Genomic DNA, 16,783 nt, shown 5'->3' with positions numbered 1-16,783 from the left:
TGCAAGGGGATCCAGTCACCGCAGCGAACAACAGTGACTGGTTGCAGCAATGTCAAACTGGATGTTTACAGCGAAGGAGCCGAGGCCTGGAGGAGAAGGAGCGGAGAGTCAGCGCCAGGAAGCAGGTAAGTAAGCTTCCCTTTACAGGTCTGGTAAAATGGAGGGAATTGCTAAAAGAAACCCATTTTTGCACAACCCCTTTAGGGGCTTAGTTACAGTAGGTTAGCAAGAATAGGGGCAGACGAAGTGGAGCAACACATAAAATCTAGACTAGACAGGGTTTGTTTGTTGTCTGTGACAATGTAGACACATAGAGGAGATTTACCAAGTCGAAGAGCAATGGAGCGGGGCGGAGTCATAGCGAAGTGCGGCTTCACTTAGGGGGAAGCCAGAAGGCAGGAAAGGGTTAAGGTTTTGAAGCATAGGTGAGGAATTCTGATTGGTAGAAAGGGGGGGGGGTGTTCAGTTAGGGATTTGGAGGGCTGTATATAAACTAGAGAGGTGGGGGTGTCTCATCAGTGGCCGTGAGGTACCTGTGAGAGTTTACCCACCCACCACCCGTTCAGGGCAGGAAAATGGGGGGGATCCTGGGAGGCAATACAGTGTTTAATAGGTGCATGACACGTTGGAGAGTGCATCTTATGAAGTTTGGTAAGCTGAAGGCTGGGGGCTCCTGTTTGGGCTAAAAGGCCTACAGGGGTATATATATATATTTATTTTATTTATTTTTGATGAATTGCTGTCCTTGGGTCGGTGAGTGCGGCCAAGGGTAAGGTGGCAATACAAGTTGAGGTGGTGAGTGAAGAACGCAGCTTGCTTGGGTTGCCTTCTAGGATTCTTCCACAATTCGGGAGGGTATAACGATGGGTAGGTTTGCCGATGTTAGACTGTAATGTGATTGCACTTTATTATGTTTGTTTAAGTTCTTCTTATTAAACATGTTTATAATTTATTGGATTAAGACATTGACTGCTACGGCCTTTCACCAAGAAGTAAGTCTCTGAGTGTTATTTGGAGGGTAATTGAGGGATGGTCGGGTAGCAGCCGGAAGGTATCTTCCCTCCTTATAAGTCAAAGTGTATTCTGCACCGGTCTTGATATCCTCTAGTGCTGCCGGAGAATGCGTCTAATTTATGACGAGGCTCAAGTCTCATCATAAATAAGGTGCATCCTCCTGCAGTCTGTGCACGTAAAACGGAAATCTACCACAGCTCCGAGCTGACAAAGATTTCTAGCTTTATTTGCACCAGAAAACTGGCGTAAATTAAGATAAATTTGTCTCAGCTGTTGGCCGCGACCCTTTCCCGCCCGTTTCACACCCCCTTTTGGAGAAGAGACAAGGACAGCGAAAAAAAAGAGCCACTTGCGATTTAAAATTATTTTTTTTTGTCACTCCACTTACGACTTTTTAAAGCCACTTTTCTGGCGCAAGGGAGATGATCCCCCATTGTTCTGCATAGGAACTGTAGACACAAAACAACATTTTTTTAAAGTTGCTTCATTATTTTATTTTAGAAGCATAACAATAATGAAAAAAATTGTCTTTCAATTAAAGAATTTGTAGTATGTATAAACCCTGCCTATTACTTAAATATGTAATTCCACGAAAAGTATTTCTCAGCAAACCACAGGTGATATAATGCTGGTCTCCTGGAGGTCCGACGGCTGGGACCCCCCAGCAATCCTGAGAAGGGATGATTCCTGTGTTCCATTTCTGAATGGACCGATGGTGTGCATCATTTTTTGTAGAATAACTGCTTAAAAAATATCTACAATCCCGCACACATCCCATAGTGCACTGCTTTGCATTGTAAGTCAGATGTCTCCTCATTTCTGTGCCCCCCTCCTGTCTTACAGCAGGCAGTTCATTCAAACACATGAGACATCGAAAAGAAGAGAGAGAAAAAGAAAGAGGGAGAAAAAGAGAGAGAGAGAGAGGAAAAAAAGAGAGAGAATCTGCAGCTGCATTCCCCTCTTCCCCTCCTCTATGTCTTTACACTAAGTTTGTGTCATGGATGTAGTAGGGGAGAACACCAAAAGACAACAATAAGAAAGGGGAAAGACACAAGGCCTCACCGCTAGGGAAGGAAAAGGGTCACCACCTATAAAACCCTGCTCCTGGCCCTAACTCCTATCCGTATGGGCACCTCTTGATGGTAGAGATGCCCATACACAGGAACCTAGAAAAGCCTGGTGACCCTCGGATGCCATAAAGGAAATGATAGGGCAGAGACAACCCGTTCCTTCCCTGGTGAAGGAACCAGCGTCTCGCTGAGACCTAGTAAACAACTGGGGGGAGGATACAAAACACATCAAGCGGGACACTTAACTTCTGAGGATGATGAATAAACAGGAATTCAACAAGAACCACACTCCAGCTCTTCCAAAACCAAATGAAGCTATCCAGAGCAAGGAGTGATGGGTAAAGTCAAACTAAATAGGAGGAGGTAAAGGTCACATGATCCACACCTGAAGAGGAGGTGTGGACGTACCAGCAACACACAGACAAAGTGAAACCAAAAGAGGCTGTCAGATCACTCATGTGCAGACAGTCTTTCAGACTTTCTAACACCTGTCACAGGTGTGGCAGTTTGTTGGTGACTGAGGAGGTATTGGAACACTTAGGCCACCTGCACATGATTTATGTGCATTTCTACAGCATATCTGCACCAAAATCCACAAAGTCTAACAGCGGATTAGATGTGGTTTTGCTGCAGGTCTCGCCCTTCCATTGAAAAGGGTGAAATCCGCAGCTTAAACCGCAAACATAATTGACATGCTGTACATTTGTAAATCAGCACGGCAACAATCTGCAAAGTGTACATGAGATTTGTGGTACTGTAATACGCTGCGGTTTTTCCGCGCGCGAATCCACGCCGCAAAAACATGCGTATTCCGCAACGTGTGCAGGTGGTCTTACAAAAAGACTGCCTTCAGGGAAAGAGGAACTACAGGATGTTGGTAGGCGAGGATGATCCTACTGCTCGCTAATAAAATATATAATATGGTTTCCTAAATTCAGTAAAATTATTCACGGCGGAAAAAATTTGGTTAATTTTACATCTCACGAAAAATATTCTACATTTTTCAAACAGCCCCTGGATCTGAATCCTTTTGTAATTGCATGTGATTATAAATGTATTATAGCCATTCAATCTATTTAGCGCCACCTGCTGTTTGCTCTTTTTCTAATTTCTCTGTCCAGCTCACTCAGATGGAAGCACATGCTCAGTTCCATCCTTCAGCCGCCACCAGCTGCAGTAGAAAGGACACGCCCCTTGATCTACCAGCTTGAAATAAATCTAGCAGAGCAATGAATGTGGAGATCTCTGGATCCATGTGAGGTACAGGGCTGGTTCTAGCTTTGTTACAATATATGACGTTGGATTTTCATTTTTTTACGCTAGTTGTGGGATAACCCCGTTTAATTGTTAGAAGCTTCCAGAGAATGGCATAAGCATTGCAATGGTTACCCACAAACGACCGATGTAGAAGACGGGCATCATGAAATGCAGTGAAATCAGAGGATTTACTGTCCAGATACAATCAAGGCGCCCATATTGTGAAGCCTCCAAATTTTCACGATCGGGGAACGTAGATCAGATCAGTTCCCATTGAACAGTGGCTTGCTTATTCTACGCCGGTCTGCTGAGGGATCGGGGATTGTAAACCTGACTATCTAAATGTTTTTGTCTTTTTCTTTGAGAACGGCTTGAACACAGAAACGTCACGTTTTTCTGTATTATTAATATCATGAGCGATGATCGGGCCGCAGTAAATCAGAAGAGGAAACAACGTGACGAACTGGAGTCAGATTCTAATTAGACAAAGATCTTTATGACATAGTTTTCTCGGGGATCGGTTTGATTGGTTAAGTGACCTGCGGTCAATATCATTGATGAATTATGTCACACGTGATAGATAATCATTTGCCGGACTCACGCAGGTTATACAGTACAGAGGGAGTCCATTAACCCTTCCTGCGGTTGCATCCTTAGCGTGGGGGCTCGTGGGGAGGTGGGATAGCGGCATTGAACATCTTTTTCTGCTTCCCCGTGTAAAACAATGGCAGTCACCCCTAGGGAAAATTTAAGAAAATTTCACAGCTTTTATTGATTTTAATGGTAACTGTATCTGTTCATATGCTCTGACCTCCCCCTGCAGGCAGTTTTATCATGTACTATGCGAAGCAGGAGACAGAGCTGCATGGGAGGAAACTGATCAATGTATTTAGGGCAGTTTTCAGTTTTCCAACGCAAAAGACGGACACAGCAGGCAAAAGGTTCGTCCATGAAAAAAAAAGATAGTAAATTAAGTAAATCTCATAGGGTGGCCTGTAAAAAGTTTTGCCGTAGGGCCCTTTGATCTGTGTACATCCCTGCCATAAATGTACTGCATAGCCAGCGGAGCCGTTTATACAGTTGTGCCCACCTAAGGGGGTGTGGCTTATTTAATTGAAAACTCTGAATGTTGATCCCGCCCATTTAGTCCTTGTTATGCATACATAACAACATTTGTTTTGGTAATTTTGGGGGCATTTAACCCTGAACTGCCATAGTGGTGAAAGGAGGATGGCGGTGCATGTGCGGCTGCTCTCTGTTCACTTCAGGGTCCTAGAAGTGGGACACGCGCCTTTCTGACACTGATGGAAAGCTGCCGGAATCCATGATAGTCAATAGGGTCCGGCAGTTGACGGCAGTATCTGGATCAACTAGGCCGGATCCATTTAAGGCTAATGTGAACCTATATGTATATTACAACCGGTACAAAGAGGTAAATAGAGTTTACAATAGCGGAATTTGGCAGATTATTTAGAATTTCCCCCCAGTCAATAGATAAATTCAACTCTATTCTATATGTATATATATATATATATATATATATATATATATATATAAACCATAAAGAATACACCCTAAAATGCAAACCCAAAAAATGGAAAAAAATATATGCAAATAATACAAAAGTTATGCTTCTGAAAAGAAGTCAAATCCTTAAAGGGGTTTTCTGAGACTTTTATATTGATGACCTATCTTCAGGATAGGTCATCAGTATCTGATCGGTGTGGGCCTGACACCTGGGACCCCCCCCCCCCCCCCCGATCATCTGTTTGAGAAGGCACCAGCGCTCACAGTATCGCCACAGCTTTCCCTAGGCCAAGTGACGTCACGTTTATCTGTCATGTGGCCTAGGCACAGCCTGGTCCCATAGAAGTGAATAGGGCTGAGCTGCTATACCAAGCACGGCCACTATACAACGTATGGAGCTGTGCTTGGTAAGCTGCTACAAGGCTTCAGCGCTTAAGGCCTCATGCACACGAACGTATTTTCTTTCCAAGTCCGTTCCTGTTTTTTTGCAGACCGTATATGGAACCATTCATTTCAATGGGTGGGTCCGCAAAAAAACTTACTCCGCGTGCATTCGGTCTTCGTGTGTCCGTATTTCCGTTCCACAAAAAAATAGAACATTACGGACAAGGATAGGATTATTCTATTAGGGGCCAGTTATTCCGTTCTGCAAAATACGGAATGCACACGGACGTCATCCGTATTTTTGCGGATCGCAAAATACATACGGTCATGTGCACGAGGCCTAAAGTAGAGTAGGTGCCTTCTCAAACAGCTAATAGGCAGGGGGGGGGGGGGGGGTCAGACCCCTGCCAATTAGATACTGATGACCTATCCAGAGGTATAAAATCTTGGAAAACCCTTTTAAAAGGCTAAAGGAATGCTCCAGGGAACCCTGATGTTCTTTGTTATGCTTAGTGCAGGGCCTGAGGGGGAGAAGCATGACACAGGGAATCAAAGAACACCCAAGATAGAAGCCCCGGCCCTTTCAGGTCCTGCACGAGGCGTAATACCCCAGTGATGTTTCCTAGGTCCATCTGGCCGTTGTAAAGCATTTTGCTTCTGTTCGGTGATATTAGTGTCATTGTGTTGTTTTCAGCTCCTATAACGTTGTACGAAAGGCTAGTCTTAATAAATTCCTGCCCCAATCTTTTACAACTAACATAACTTTCTAGTGGAGATTCATTAAGATGCCATTCATACAACAGTCTTAATAAAAAAGTGCGCCGGAGAAATACACAGCAAGTTAATAAATTTGATGCATCTTTTGGTCAAAAAATAAATAAAAAATTGCGCTATAATTTACACCAGTTTCGAGCATAAATGATATTAATCTGTAGGGATGTGGGAGGGACCCTTGTATACCGGAAAACTGATGTGCACCTTTTTAAACTAACTTTAATTTAAACTTTTTTTTTTGCACAATCTCACAACAGAAGCATGTGCTATTTTAATAAACTGCCCATGATAAATTCCCCTATACGTGTCTTAAAGGAAGATGCAAAAATCGCTAAAAGGGGTTATCCCGTGAATAACATAAAAAAAAATGAAAATCATACATACTGTAATCTAGTACACGACAACCTCTTTCTAACAAATCCAGAACCAGCCCTGTACCTCACATGGATCCAGAGATCTCCCCATTCACTGCTTCCGTCTCAGCAAGCAGGACAGAGAAATTAGAAAAAGAGCAAACAGCAGGTGGCGCTATACAGATACATTTCGCTGAATAACTCAGTAGCTATACAAAATTTTTAATTACATGAAATTAGAAAAGTAATCAGATCCAGGCGCTGGTTTGAAAACTGTAGAATATTTTCGGTTTGGACAATCCCTTTAAAGAGGCTAAATCCAAAATGAAATCTTCCTAGGCATTACGTGTTCCTAATTATAGTAAAGCCAGTTCTGATTGCTGACATTCTCTGTTACTCCCCACATATAAAGGAAATTGGTGCATGTATGCATGGCCGGTTCTCCCCGGGGGGTCCATGAAACTCCCCTTCCCTGATAAATGCCATGTGATTGGAGTGCCCCTCGTAATCCAACGAACGTTTCTAAATTGTGTCTGGTTGGTCCTTCAGGCCTATAATACCTTGGGAATGAAGGAGTTCATTGTACGATTCCCCTCTTGATTAAAGTATGGCGCTGTGGACTACGTTTTTGCGCTATATAAACAGAACGGAGTTTAGTAAATCCTAACGTTCATGGCGTTATTCGGGCTCCTGTAGCTCCATCTTGTGTGTGCGTCTGACACGGCATGATGAATGAACGTTTCAGGACTGAGCTTCATTTGAGCAGAATGCATGCAGTAATCCATTAGTAACGCTTGGGAGTCGAGATGATAACTGCCTGGACTGTCCTATTTAGAGGAACGCAGCTTCAGTATATTAGAATAGAAAGCATGCTATATGCACAGTATATACAGGCCGGGAGCTGACCTGCCGTCTTGCGTTATCCTCCCTAGGGGGCGCTACAGCCCAGAGCAGACAGAGACAACAATTAGCAGTCGCTGACCCTTAAAGCGCGCTGCTTTTCCCCGCAATTGATGTCAATTACGAAGCTGTGCCGCCTTCCGCAATAATATGTGGCTACTGCATTGATCTCCGCTAGCTCGGCACCGTACTCCTGGGCATCGGCCGCCATCGCCCCTTATTACTATGTCGCTGCAACTCCAGGACTGTGATTAATGTATTCTAGATGAGAGCGATGATTTATCCCGCCGTCTTACTGGAATCTATTGTCAGACTTCACCTCCTGGAGGTTCCCTGAGGAACTGGCAAAATATCTTATCTGCGTCTTACAGGATAGTGATGATAATAAGTGCCAGAGCCCAGCGTGGCATTCATGAGTGCCAGCGTAAAGATGGAGGCTTCCCACTGCTGAGCAGCCTCCCAGCCTCATATAATGTATAGGAAACCAGTTCTTTGTCGCCCGTACATTGCAGCGTACGATTTTTATTTTTTTGCAGGAAAAGGGTAATTTACTCACCTACCAAATCCTCTGGCGCTTGAGTGGTGACATCTCCATGATCCCTAGCTATTAGCCTCCAGTGATGACATGTCAACCCATGTAACCACTGCAGCCTGTGATTGGCTGCAGTGGTCACGTGACAAGTCATTGCTGGGGGCTAGAAGACAAAACTGGTGGAGACCATAGGGCCATTACAAAAGAAGCGGCAGGGGATTGGTTGGTGAGTATATTACATTTTTGCTATTTTAAACAATAATGCATAGTTAATCCGCAAGCTGGTTCCATTACTCGCTGTGGATTTTCTGTATTATACTCCAGAGCTGTATTTATAATTCTGCAAACTTCAGAGCTGAAATCTTAAAGGGGTTCTCCGGGATTTACATACTGATGACCTATCCTCAGGATAGGACATCAGTATGAGATTGGCGGGGGTCTGACTTCCAGCACACCTGTGGATCAGATGTTTGAAGAGGCCGATGGCCTCCTTACAGCTTACCAAGCACAGTGCCATACATTGTTTAGTGCTTGGTATTGCATATCAGCCCCATTCACTTGAGACCTAAGCGCTCACGGAGCACTGCATCCCCTTTGTATAGCTGATCGGCGGGGGTCAGATCCCCACCGATATCATATTGATGTCCTATCCTGGGGATAGGTCATCAATATGTAGATTACGGAGAACCGCTTTAAAGACTCCCTTGCTGGTTCTAAATGATGATTTTCATTCTAGAAAAAGTCTCTGCTCCAGTCACTGATCTGGTATGGAAGCCGAAATATGTATTTGGATGAAAACATAATATTTACAATCTGATCACGTCACCGATAAACCCCCTTATAAATATATGACGCCAATACTATGACATGAAGGCATTATCCTATGACTAATGTAAAAAATGAAAATCAGACATCATATAGTACATGACAATCTCTTTGTAACAAAGCTAGAACCAGCCCTGTACCTCACATGGGTCCAGAGATCTCCTCATTCATTAATCTGCTGGACTTATATCAAGCTGACAGCTCAGGGGGCGTGTCTTTTCTGCTGCAGCTCAGGGGGCGTGTCCATGCTCTGCCTATCACAGCTCAGGGGGCGTGTCCATGCTCTCCCCATCACAGCTCAGGAGGCAGTTGAAGGATGAAACTGAGCATGTGCGGCCTTCTCAGTGAGCAGGTCAAAGAAATCAGAAAAAGAACAAATAACAGGTGGCGCTATACCGGTACATTTTATTGAATAGCTCAGTGGCTATACTAAATTTCTAATGACATGCAATTACAAAAGTTTTCAGATCCAGGTGCTGGTTTGAAAGCTGTAGAATATTTTTCGTGGGACAACCCCTTTAATGAATACCAAATCACTACTGCCACAAAAATGTTATATGACAGACCGTTAATTTCAATGAGAAATGTGTAATGCTTCATTTCCTTTTTATAGTGGCACCATAAAGGGCATCTGTCGGCAGATTTGTACCTATGAAATAGACTGACCTGTTACATGTGCACTTGGCAGCTGAAGGCATCTGTGTTGGTCGCATGTTCATATGTGCCCTCATTGCTGAGAAAAATGATATATGCAAACAAGCCTCTAGGAGCAATGGATGCGTTACCGTTACACCTAGAGGCTCTGCTCTCTCTGCGACTGCCATGTCCTCTAGACTTTGATTGGCAGTGCAGTGGCCGGGTTTAGGGTGGCCCCAAAGCTACGCTGGGTCCCCTGGACACTGTTGAGGTGTCACCACCTGTTGCTGCTCTCCGGAAGGTATGGTAAGGCGTGGTGCACCCCAATGGGAAATATGTCCAGAGAGTCAAGGTCTGCAGTAAACCAGTTTGGTTCTTTACTGTAGCAATTCAGGTGCAAAGCAATACAGGCGAGGCATAGGGCTGGCTTCTCCAGTTTGATGCTTAGGAAAGGCCGGAGCTAGCTGTCCCTCTCTCTCTCTCAGAAGGCTGGCACCCTGGCCAAAGGCTGAAGGCCCAGGGTCTGTGGCAGAGTATCCCTGTTTCAGTGTCTTCTTCTGGTCACTGAATAGTCTGGCAGTGTCTCCTGTTTTAAGCACTGTTCCCTAACTACAGACACTAGGCGCTCTCACTGCTCTTTCTGGCTAAACTATAACCTTCTAGTGGGAGGGCTGGAGTGGAGAAACTCAGCACAAACAGATACAATGTTAAAATTCTCGTCTGTCATAGACTTACATTAGAGCTTCAATGGCAATGACACAGCAGTTGTTCCAGACAAAAACAGGTTTTAAGACATAATAACATAGGTACACCTGCTGTCCAGAAGGTCAGTCTGTCTCGTTTTGGTGGTCAAGTCTGGCTTTTTCCCTCCAAAAGATGCTCTTCTTTAAACCTTATAGTAGCTGTGGAAAATTACTAGCTTCTCATTATTAGCTAGAAAGTCCCAAAAGTCTCTTAGTATTCATGAACCCTTTCCACAGTGCTGTGCAAACACAGTGCAAATGAACAGGATATATATCACAACAGATATATAAAATGCAGTCACACAGTATTAAATAGTATACATCAGTGCAAGTTAACCCTTTAAAGTAAAATAAAGTAAAGAGTTAATCACTTTGCTTAGGGGAAACAGGCAAATGTCCACACATGTTCAAACTTCAAAGTACCCCTGCTCCAGGCCACTGCAACAGGGCCAGGCAGTATAAACTCATCACACCTGGCCCTGTCAATCAAAGTGCAGAGGGATCGGCAGTTGCAGAGGGAGCAGAGCCTCTAGATGTAACAGCAACGCCCCGTTGCTCCTAGAGGCTCATTTGCATATATTAAAATATCATATTTCTCAGCAATGTAGGCACATATGAACATGAGACCAACACAGATGTTTTCAGCTGCCAAGTGCACATGTAACAGGTCAGACAGTGTCATAGGTACAAATATGCTGACAGTTGTGCTTTAAAGGGTTTTTATGGGACTTTTATACTGATGACCTGTCCTATGGATAGGTCATCAGTATTTGATCAGTGGGGGTCCAAAACTCAGGACCCCAGCTGATCAGCTGTTTGAGAAGGCAGCGGTGCTCGCAGTAGTGCCGCAGCTTTCTTGCAGCTTACTGTAGGCAATGTGACGTCACGTTTATCGATCACATGGCCTAGGCGCCTGAAGTGAATGTGGTTAAGATGCAATACCAAGCACGGCCACTATGTGATGTACAGTGCTGTGACTTGATGAGGTGACAGAAGGCCACTGCGCTACTGGGTGTCGAATCCCCACCGATCAGATACTGATGACCTCGCGCTAGTAATCGGCTATCACCGAAAGTCCCACAGACCTGAATGGAGCGGCGGACGGGCATTAAAACAGACAGACCCTGTTCTCGTGATAAGCGGGGCTCCCAGCGGTCAAATCCACACGGATCAGATGCTGATCCCTTTATCCTGTAGGGACAACCTACTTTAAGATAGGTTATCAATATGAAATCGATAAGATAAGAGGCAGAGGGGCATCTTCTTCTCCATTATGGTAAATCTGTCATGGCATGTCCCTTTCCCTATTATACTTTTTGACGTGAGAAAACTGGCATAAAGGCTATAATAATAAATTTGCCTCCATAATTCTTTCTCTATATGCAAAATATTATTAATATAATCTTTGACCAGTTTTCTGCAAATATTATGAGAGGTTTTTCCAGGAAACATGGCAGATAACGGAAAACAATTCCATCGACTGCTTGAAATATATTTTATGTAGAGTCCCTTTAAGGCCTAGCAGACACAGGCTGATACTATCCCCAGATGCAGCTTGTAGTAGAAGAAACGACAGCCAGCGTCACACAATGCACTAAGTATCCTGCACGTAGTGTGATCTGCCTCCCGCCGTCTACAGAAAGATTTATAATATAAAAATAGGTCAAAAATAACATATGTGATCCCCGGTTCTGTGCTACACCCAGATGTTCTCGCCCTGCAGGCCGTATCCCAGCCTGTTCCAGTGATTTATATGATATACTGGACCCTGTGTCATCACATATGTCCACAATGAGCGTCTCCCAATTATAGACGTATTATACATTCATGGCACGTCCAGAAAATCTGCAGCAGATCTGCCCGGAATTCTGCAGCTGCAAAACCCCCCAAATTCATGGTGTAAATTCGGAGGATTTGCCATAGATTTAACTCTCTGCATTGCAAAGGCTGACAACCTACTGACAAGCTGCAGATTTAAAATCTGCACGGCGGGTCAGGTTATCGGTGGATTCTATTCCCGAAATTCATCCACAGTGCAGGGAGAAAAGGGAAGTGGATTTAAAGGGGATGTCTAGGATTAGAAACACTTTACCTGTTTTATTCCAAAAACAGCCCGCCCCAGTCCATGGATTGTATGTGGTACTGCAGCTTAGCCTAATAGGAGTCAGTAGAGCAGAGCTGCAATACCGTACGCATCCTGTGGACAGGGGTGGTGCTGTTTTGGAAAGAAAGCATCCATGTTTTTCTAATCCTGGACAACCCCTTTAAACTTGAATTTTACCCGTTGGTGACATTGACAGCATCGGGGGCTGAGCCCACTCCATATGCAGCTGACACCCACCAACAGTGACCAAGATCAGAGATAACTCCAATAACGGTAATCTAATCCCCTCAGATGCTGCAGTCAATAGCGGCTGCGGCATCTGAGAGGTTAGTCAGAGGGACTAACCTCTGACCTCCGATTGGCAAAATTGCTGGGTGTCGATCGGTTGCAATGGCAACCTGGGGCCTTGTTAAAGCTCCCAGGCCTGTCATTGTAACTGCCTATTAAACCATGCCTCTAGCAGAATCCCCATAGGCTGCAATAGTAAGCAATTTCAGTTAATGGTGAATGATTGCATGCTCAAGTCCCCTAGAAGGGGCTAATATAAAAAGTAAAAAAAAAAAAAAGGTTTTCATCAAAAATTGTTAAAAAAGGATTAAAAATTCAAAACACTCCCCCTTCCCAATTTGACATAAAAAAATAATCAAAAACAAACACAATTTGTCCAAAAATGTCCAAACCAATAAAATATCAAAGTATTTATCCTGCAGGGTGAATAGGAAAAAATAATGTCTAAATCACCATGTTTGGATGAATAAAAAGTTATATGTACCCCAAAGTGGTACCAATAAAAACTGCAGCTCATCCCAGAAAAAACAAGGCCTCATGCATCTCTGTAGATGGATTTATAATGAAAAATCAGCTGCAAAAAAACTCCACATGAGCATAAATTTGGTATTGCTGTAATCGTACTGACCCACACAATAGAGGTGACATGTCAGTTTTAGGGCACAGTAAACACAGTGGAAACAAAAAACAATTGCATTTCTTTTCCAATTTTATTTTACTAACTTATATCACTGACATTTCACTCCACAAGGTATTCGGTAAATGAAATGCTGTCCAGCAATAAACAAGCTATTATGAAGCTGTGTGGATGAAACGTAAAAAAAACCTGTTATGTTTCATAGAAGATGGGAAGGAAAAAAAATTTAAGAAAAAAAATGAAATTGTGTACAGCACCAAGGGGTTAATAAACTATAGATCCCGATTTAGCAGTACCTGCACCATATATTTCCTCTAGCTGCAAATATGATTTTCACAGTTTTAGTGAGGAATTCTGGACCATTCCTCCTTGCAAATGTTTTTCAGCTAATCAATATTTGTGGCATGGATTGTGTGCGCAACCTTCTTCAGGTCGCATTACAAAAAATCCATGCCGTTAATGTCAGGACCCTGACTTGGCCATTCCAGATGCAAATCTTCATCCTTTTCAATTATTGTTTAGTTGGTTTGCTCGTGTTACTTCAGTCATTGTCTTGTTGCATCACACAACGTCTCTTCATCTTGAGGTCATGGACTGCTGCCCTAAAAATTCTCTTGTAAAATGTCTTCATACACACATAGAATTCATTGTTTCTTCCAGGTGTCCAGCCCTAAAGCAGCAAATCAGCACCAAACCATGATACTACCTCTATCAGCCCCAAACCATGATGCTCCCTCCATCAGCTCTAAACCATGATGCTCCCATCACCAGCCACAATCCATAACGCACCTGCCACCAACCCTAAAACATGATGCTTCCGTCACCAGCCCCAAACCATAATGCACCTGCCACCAGACTCAAAACATGATGATCCCATGACCAGCTCCAAACCATGATGCTCCCATGACCAGCCCCAAACCATAATGCGCCTGCCACCAGCCCCAAACTATATTTTGCTTGCCACCAGCCCCAAACATAATGCACCTGCCACCAGCCCAAAACCATGATGCTCCCATGACCATTCCCAAACCATAATGCGCCTGCCACCAGCCCCAAACTATAATTTGCTTGCCACCAGCCCCAAACCATAATGCGCCTGCCACCAGCCCCAAACTATAATGTATCTTCCACCTGCCCCAAACCATAATGCGCCTGCCACCAGCTCCAAACCATGATGCTCCAGCAACCAGCTTCAAATCATGATGCCTCAGCAACCAGCATCAACTCACGATGATCCCGCAACCAGCTCCAAACCATGATGATCCTACCACCAGCCCCAAACCATGATGCTCCTACCACCAGCCCCAAACCATGATGCTCCCACCACCAGCCCCAAACCATGATGCTCCCTCTACCAGCCCCAAACCATGATGCTCCCTCCACCATGCTTCACAGTTGGGATGAGGTTTTGGTGATGGTTCATGCTAAACAGTTCCACTTTTATCTCATCTGCTCATAGGACATGGCATATCTGTTAAAAAGGACCCCATGAAACAATCATGGTACAGTGTATAGGTTATTGGACAATGTTCAGGGTCATTTTTGCTCTATACAAAAGATCAAAGCACTGAAAATAGTTCCTGCTGCCAACGTAAATTTTACATGAGGAATTCATAGGCAGAAGGGAGACCACCATATATTAAAACACCCGTGTCTAATGGTCTTATGTTGGTAGTTGTGTAATGAAGTCTGTATGATATATGAATGGTAGATGTAAGCAAAGGATAAACATGATCAAAGCACGTCTGAAGCTCTGGCTCTGATCTCCAGGGAACTAGTTTGTATTTTCTATTGCAAATCATACGAGGGCAAATGACTGGAAGGTCTATTAGATGAATTATAATACTGTATCTGATCATTATAATAAATAAGGAAGATTACATTATTTCCTCTAGTAATAGAGTCTGCCCTAAAGTGGGTTCTACAACTTGACCAACGGGTACATTTGCTTCTAATTTTTACCATAACCTCTTTTTTATCCAGGCCTCAACCACAGCTTGCCCTAATTTGAACTGACCACACATTGCCCACCTGTATTCTATGTAGGCCCCAAATGTTGCCTTAGCTGAGACATCTTCAATTCAGATTCCTTTCTCGAAGATCCAATGCAAAAGACGTGCTACCTATCCATTAATGTCAATAGCCAACCTATACATTGACGTCATCATTATACGGCATAGGATGCATTTTTTCTAATGGTATCGCTCCATCTAGTGTGATTACATGAAGGTGCTATCAGCATGCTACATCATTGTCCCTCTGTACTGCTGCTGTTTTCAGGGAGTTGGTGTCTTCCAGGTCATTCTGGAAATTTGCTGGAGAACAATATCAAATTAGAGTTTCTATACTAAAAATTTCCAGATTTGATGTTTAATAAGTACAGAAGTTACAAAGCAAATGCAAATTTACACCTGAAGGCCAAATTGTCCATCTTGAAGTTTGTAACATTAGGGTCGGTATAACCAATCCAACATTTCAGATCACTTTGACAGAAGGATGCAATTCATCCGCAAAGATGCAAAGCAGTCAATAAATCTAGGTCAGCAACTAGCATGGTTCAAGGGATGTAAAATGGTTTACCTTCTCTTACCCTAAGCTTCTTCAGGGTAGGAATGGTGGTTGAGGGTTGGAAATTGCTGGTCTAGACCTCATCTGAATTGCATACATAACCCACTAAAGGCATACATGATGCTACAAACCATCCGCAGCATAACAGTATAAATTATGAATCTGTTGCAGCACAATGTTGTGACTTTTGTACACAGTATTTTCGATAGAACAAGTGACCTGTCCTTCTTAAAGGGATCGTCTGGTGTGAAGAACCTCATAATAACGAGTTAAGGAAAGGCTCAAGTCTGTCAAGTACAACCTATTATCCTATAGTGTTGAGCCAGAAGAAACCTCAAAAAACCTTATGAAAGAAATGTCAAACTGCCCAATATTAGGGGGCAAAAGGCGTTACCAAACCTCTGGATCAACAAAATATTTCAGACTTCTGGTCCCTCAAGTTGATTACTGGGGGTCTTACTGCTGGGAGCCCCCATAATCAGCTGTGAGGTAGAGTATTTCGACATCACATGAAATCATGAACCTACGGGCTTCTTTTGTGTCCTCCAGACACATATGTGACACCAATTATTTCCCCAAGATTATAAAAAGATCCTTATCTATGATGAAGAAGCAGAAACTATGCAGGAGTTATTTCAGGTGAATTAATTGTAGACATTGAGGTCATCAGGGAAGGCCGCCAGGATACTACATCACACACCATTAGTAAGACCTCACCAACAGGACTAGATCTTCTCAAGCACAACACAGAGGAAGCGAGAGGCCAGGCTCCTCTGCCATCATTCACCTTCCTTGTCGTGCAGGTGGGCTTACAAAAATTTATCAAATTGTACACTAAGAACCTTTACATTTATAAGCACAGCGCCTATAAGCGGTAACCCAATTTAAAATAATAGTAATATTATATCCTTGTAGACAACTTAGTGCCGGTAGGGTACACACAGATTCACAATTTGGAGGTGCTCACTAACTTTGTCTTCTACCATTCTACCTCCGATACAACTGGACAGGGCATACACACTGCAATTTATCAGGAAAGATCCCAAAGCTTTGGATGGGACAGGTATGAGTTATGACGGATACAATAAGCACAGAAAACACATTACTCTCAGCAGAGTCATTGATGTAGTCATCATCTCCTCCTCGCTGCCTACTCAGCACCTTACTATTA

This window comes from Bufo gargarizans, chromosome 2 (assembly GCF_014858855.1).
Source record: "Bufo gargarizans isolate SCDJY-AF-19 chromosome 2, ASM1485885v1, whole genome shotgun sequence".
Lineage (NCBI taxonomy): Eukaryota > Metazoa > Chordata > Amphibia > Anura > Bufonidae > Bufo > Bufo gargarizans.
The sequence above is the reverse complement of the archived record's forward strand: the minus strand, read 5'-3'. Positions refer to the sequence as shown.